This window comes from Phyllobates terribilis, unplaced genomic scaffold (assembly GCF_046119375.1).
Source record: "Phyllobates terribilis strain yellow unplaced genomic scaffold, ASM4611937v1 Scaffold_19__1_contigs__length_20705806, whole genome shotgun sequence".
Lineage (NCBI taxonomy): Eukaryota > Metazoa > Chordata > Amphibia > Anura > Dendrobatidae > Phyllobates > Phyllobates terribilis.
In genome coordinates this window covers 3,563,043-3,569,183 of record NW_027362779.1, presented here as the reverse complement: position 1 = coordinate 3,569,183, position 6,141 = coordinate 3,563,043, and positions in this window count along the sequence as shown.

Below are 6,141 nucleotides of genomic sequence, written 5' to 3'. Positions count from 1 at the left end.
AGGGTGCTACAATACCATTACTATGTGGCCCTTACACCTGATATATAGGAGCTGAGTACAGGCGGCTGCTGGGGCCCCTGATACCATTACTATGTGGCCCTTACCCCTGATATATAAGGGCTGAGTACAGGCGGCTGCTGGGGCCCCTGACACCATTACTATGTGGCCCTTACACCTGATATAAAAGGGCTGAGCACAGGCGGCTGCTGGGGGCCCTGATACCAGTACTATGTGGCCCTTACACCTGATATATAAGGGCTGAGTACAGGCGGCTGCTGGGGCACCTGATACCATTGCTATGTGGCCCTTACACCTGATATATAAGGGCTGAGTACAGGCGGCTGCTGGGGCCCCTGATACCATTGCTATGTGGCCCTTACACCTGATATATAAGGGCTGAGTACAGGCGGCTGCTGGGGCCCCTGATACCATTGCTATGTGGCCCTTACACCTGATATATAAGGGCTGAGTACAGGCGGCTGCTGGGGCCCCTGATACCATTACTGTGTGGCCCTTACACCTGATATATAAGGGCTGAGTACAGGCGGCTGCTGGGGCCCCTGATACCATTACTATGTGGCCCTTACACCTGATATATAGGAGCTGAGTACAGGCGGCTGCTGGGGCCCCTGATACCATTACTATGTGGCCCTTACACCTGATATATAAGAGCTGAGTACAGGCGGCTGCCGGGGCCCCTGATACCATTACACTGGTGCCTTGTTATTAGGTCAATTCCATTATAAAACATTGTATCCGTCATTGTTGAGCTCTGCTGGGGCTCTGTATCCCGCCTGCATTGCATAATGGGGCCCCTGAATACTCTGCACATAAGGGCCCATAGCTCTAATTATGTTGTTTGCAATAGTCGCCCTCCTGCCACCCTGTAATATCGGGTCCCTGCCTGGTGTGGCCCCTATGACTTAATGTCCCCCTGTAAGTGCAGTACACCAGTTATCAGTCTACACGGCCAGGGTCCTGGACCCCTGTTGTTTTTGTACTGACTTTGTAATATATGCTCATTATCAGGGCGCCCTCTTCTCAGACATCCATCTAATCATCCGTCTGTCTCATCCATATTTGCCATATGGAGGTTTCCAGAAATAGGGCAGAACCTACTGGACTTCTGTGAAAGTTGACGAATCTGTTGAGCGCGGCTGAAGCCTCCTGGGAGCCGAGGTAAAATCAGTGGCCGTGGTAAAATTGTGGAGCGGTGGGGTCTGAAAAAGGAATCATGGCTATAAGGACAACGTTTGCACAAAGTGATTTCTTTCCTGCCCAACAGCCACTGTGTAAACCTGACAAAAATGCCCCCATCTATCCATCCATTCATCACTCTCATACTCTGTCTATGCAGGTATGTATCTCATCATTCTTCCTTACGGAGTTTCACATGGACCAGTCGGGACTTTGGTCCGAACTCCCCCACAAAACTGGATTCGGTAGTGTGCACTGACGAGGTCATAGGCTTAGTAGACTGCGCCTCCAGTAGACGTACACACCTGATGCACGACAGAGGGCACATTCACTCTGTCTGGACCATTATAGTCTATGGCCACGTCAGATCATATGCCCGAATCCCGTTCAGGTAAAGGCTGCAGCAGGTGGCTGCTGCCTTCTGTGCCCCTCTCCTCCGCCACTGCCGTTCCCCCCAACACCCAGAGCCACAGTGTATGTATATATATATATATATATATATATATATACACTACTCAAAAAAATAAAGGGAACACTTAAACAACAGAATATAACTCCAAGTAAATCAAACTTCTGTGAAATCAAACTGTCCACTTAGGAAGCAACACTGATTGACGATCAATTTCACATGCTGCTGTGCAAATGGAATAGACAATAGATGGAAATTATTGGCAATTATCAAAACACTCTCAATAAAGGAGTGGTTCTGCAGGTTGGGACCACAGACCACATCTCAGTACCAATGCTTTCTGGCTGATGTTTTGGTCACTTTTGAATGTTGGTTGTGCTTTCACACTAGTGGTAGCTTGAGATGGACTCTACAACCCACAGAAGTTGCTCAGGTAGTGCAGCTCATCCAGGATGGCACATCAATGCGAGCTGTGGAAAGAAGGTTTGCTGTGTCTGTCAGCGTAGTGTCCAGAGGCTGGAGGCGCTACCAGGAGACAGGCCAGTACACCAGGAGACGTGGAGGGGGCCGTAGGAGGGCAACAACCCAGCAGCAGGACCGCTACCTCCGCCTTTGTGCAAGGAGGAACAGGAGGAGCACTGCCAGAGCCCTGAAAAATGACCTCCAGCTGACCACAAATGTGGATGTGTCTGCACAAACGGTTAGAAACCCACTCCATAACGGTGGTATGAGGGCCCGACGTCCACAGATGGGGGTTGTGCTCACAGCCCAACATCGTGCAGGACGCTTTGCATTTGCCACAGAACACCAGGATTGGCAAAGTCGCCACTGGCGCCCTGTGCTCTTCACAGATGAAAGCCGGTTCACACTGAGCACATGTGACAGACGTGACAGAGTCTGGAGACGCCGTGGAGAGCGATCTGCTGCCTGCAACATCCTTCAGCATGACCGGTTTGGCAGTGGGTCAGTAATGGTGTGGGGTGGCATTTCTTTGGAGGGCCGCACAGCCCTCCACGTGCTCGCCAGAGGTAGCCTGACTGCCATTAGGTACCGAGATGAGATCCTCAGACCCCTTGTGAGACCATGTGCTGGTGCGGTTGGCCCTGGGTTCCTCCTAATGCAGGACAATGCCAGACCTCATGTGGCTGGAGTGTGTCAGCAGTTCCTGCAAGATGAAGGCATTGAGGTTATGGACTGGCCCGCCCGTACCCCAGACCTGAATCCGATTGAGCACATCTGGGATATCATGTCTCGCTCCATCCACCAACGTCACGTTGCACCACAGACTGTCCAGGAGTTGGCGGATGCTTTAGTCCAGGTCTGGGAGGAGATCCCACAGGAGACCATCCGCAACCTCATCAGGAGCATGCCCAGGCATTGTAGGGAGGTCATACAGGCACGTGGAGGCCACACACAATACTGAGACTCATTTTGACTTGTTTTAAGGACATTACATCAAAGTTGAATGAGCCTGTAGTGTGTTTTTCCACTTTAATTTTGGGGGTGACTCCAAATCCAGGCCTCCATTGGTTAATAAATGTGATTTCCATTGATGATTTTTGTGTGATTTTGTTTTCAGCACATTCAGCTTTGTACAGAACACAGTATTCAATGAGAATATTTCATTCATTCAGATCTAGGATGTGTTATTTCAGTGTTCCCTTTATTTTTTTGAGCAGTGTATATATAAATATACCAGGATGGGGGATATTAACAGAATTGGGGGACATTACCCCTATAACAGTGTAAGCAGCAGACCCCCTCCCCCTTAACAGGGCATAATGACCACATTTTTTGCTTACATTTTTTTTCTATTTTCCTCCTCTAAAACCTAGGTACGTCTTATGGTCCGGTGCGTCTTATAGTCCGAAAAATACGGTATATGCATTCAGCATATATATACTACTAGCTATTGAACCCGTTCTACGCCCGGGTGGCGAGCATTTTTATTGGTATATGGTCTCCCATGCTGGTATGTGCTGCCCCCCTCCTTGTATTTGTGCTGCCCCCATCCTGTCCCCACCATCCAATCCTGGTATGCGTGGTACCCCTCACCCCCAATCCTGGTATGCGTGGCACCCCTCACCCCCAATCCTGGTATGCGTGGCACCCCTCACCCCCAATCCTGGTATACGTGGCACCCCTCATCACTATCCTGGTATGTGTGGCACCCCTCATCCCTATCCTGGTATGTATGGTACCCCTCATCCCTATCCTGGTATGTATGGTACCCCTCATCACTATCCTGGTGTGTATGGTATCCCTCATCCTGGTATGCATGGTACCCCATCCCTCATCCCGGTATGCATGGCACTCCATCCCTCATCCCCAATCCCGGTATGCGTGGCACCCCTCATCCCCAATCCCGGAATGTGTGGCACCCCTCATCCCCAATCCCGGCATGCGTGGCACCCCTCATCCCCAATCCCGGCATGCGTGGCACCCCTCATCCCCAATCCTGGCATGCCTGGCATCCCTCATCCCCAATCCCGGCATGCGTGGCACCCCTCATCCTCAATCCTTGTATGTGTGGCACCCCTCATCCCCAATCCCGGTATGCGTGGCACCCCTCATCCCCAATCCCGGTATGCATGGTCCCCTCACCCCCCAATCCTGGTATGCGTGTTACCCCTCACCACCCAATCCTGGTATGCGTGGCACCCCTCACCCCCGCAATCCTGGTATGCGTGGCACCCCTCACCCCCCAAATCCTGGTATGCGTGATACCCCTCACCGCCCAATCCTGGTATGTGTGGCACTCCTCACCCCCCAATCCTGGTATGTGTGGCACCCCTCACCGCCCAATGCTGGTATGCATGGTACCCCTCACCCCCAATCGTGGTATGTGTGTTATCCCTCACCCCCCAATCCTGGTATGCGTGGTACCCCTCACCCCACAATCCTGGTATGTGTGGTACCCCTCACCCCCAATCTTGGTATGTGTGTTACCCCTCACCCCCAATCTTGGTATGTGTGTTACCCCTCACCCCCAATCCTGGTATGTGTGGTACGCCTCACCCCCAATCCTGGTATGTGTGGTACCCCTCACCCCCCAATCCTGGTATGTGTGGTACCCCTCACCCCCCAGTCCTGATATATGCATGGTACCCCTCACCCCCCAGTCCTGATATATGCATGGTCCCCTCATCCCACAATCCTGTTATGTGTGGCCCCCTCATCCCTTTCACACTGTACACACATACACAAAAAAAAAACAGTTATACTCACCTTTCTTCTCTGTACTCCAGCGCTGCGGCGTCCTCTTCTGCCAGAGGCCGGGGGAGGAGTGCGGCGCTGGAGCACCGCACTGTCCGGCGCCATTTTGCTGAAGACTGTAAATGTGTCTTCAGTAAAATGACGCCGGATAGCGCAATGCGCATGCGTCGATCTGACGCCTTCACTCCGCCCCCGGTCTCCAGCGAAGAGAGGCGCCGCAGCAACGCTCCTCCCGGTCAGGTAAGTATGTAAGTATGGCGCCGGAGATCGCGGTATGCGTTCAGTGTCTACGCATCCCGCGATCTCCGGCGCCATACACCTCCTCTTACCTGTAACGGCTGGATGCCTGCTTCTCTCTGGAGCCAGGCTGCGCATCACGCATGCGCAGTTTATCGAATCTTCAGACAAAGACACGCATGCCGCCTTATATATACTATGGTAGATCGGCCCACTCAGTTGCACACAGAAGTAGCCACCGGAGCGCCGTCTCCTTAAGTCTCTCACTGGTTTATTTGTAGATGCTGCATAAGCCAGTGAGGAGTTAGCAAAAATAAATACGTGCTTTCTGACCTAAGGAAAAACAAAACATAACATACAGCCGTGTTGCTGTGGGGATCTGCCCGCTCAGGAGAACAACCATCCACTAGTTCAGCTTTTCCTTCTCAGGACACAAAGCGCTGGAGTTCCTCTCTACAGCCCTACTGAACACTCAATGCCTTAGAAGGCTGACTATATACATCCTAGTCCCCACCCTGGGGTGGAGATATGGTGAATGACCTCCCAACCCGTTCTATGGTCGTTCACAAAAACCCAGCCATTAAAATGGCCGATTAATCCCTCTCAACACATAGTGTGCTGGTGTAAAACTTATGGGCTTCAAATCACTGAAGCTAATAGCCTCAGTGAAACATACCTCCCCTCCAGCACTTTGCCAGTGACTTTGTCACCATGTATATATAATCAGCATACTGTATATATATTATAAGCATACTCTATATATCCTTTTAAAAGCAGAAGTGTCAATAAATTATTTTTATCAGTTAACAAAATGCAGAGTAAAGTTTGATGGATGAACCAAGATCACAGTAATAATAATTGTATTTTTTTTTTATTAATATTAGGATAGAAGGGAGGGACAAAACCAGGAACAGAATCAGTAGGCAAACTCATAGTCAGGAGGACAGCCGGGGTCAGATACCAGGTGATCAGTAACCGCCACGTCTGCGAGCAGTATGAATACCGCGGAGCCTGGTGACAGAGGTGATACTGAGATTGTCCGGGCAAAGATGTAACAGTCAGAAGGCCACCGGTAGATGGTG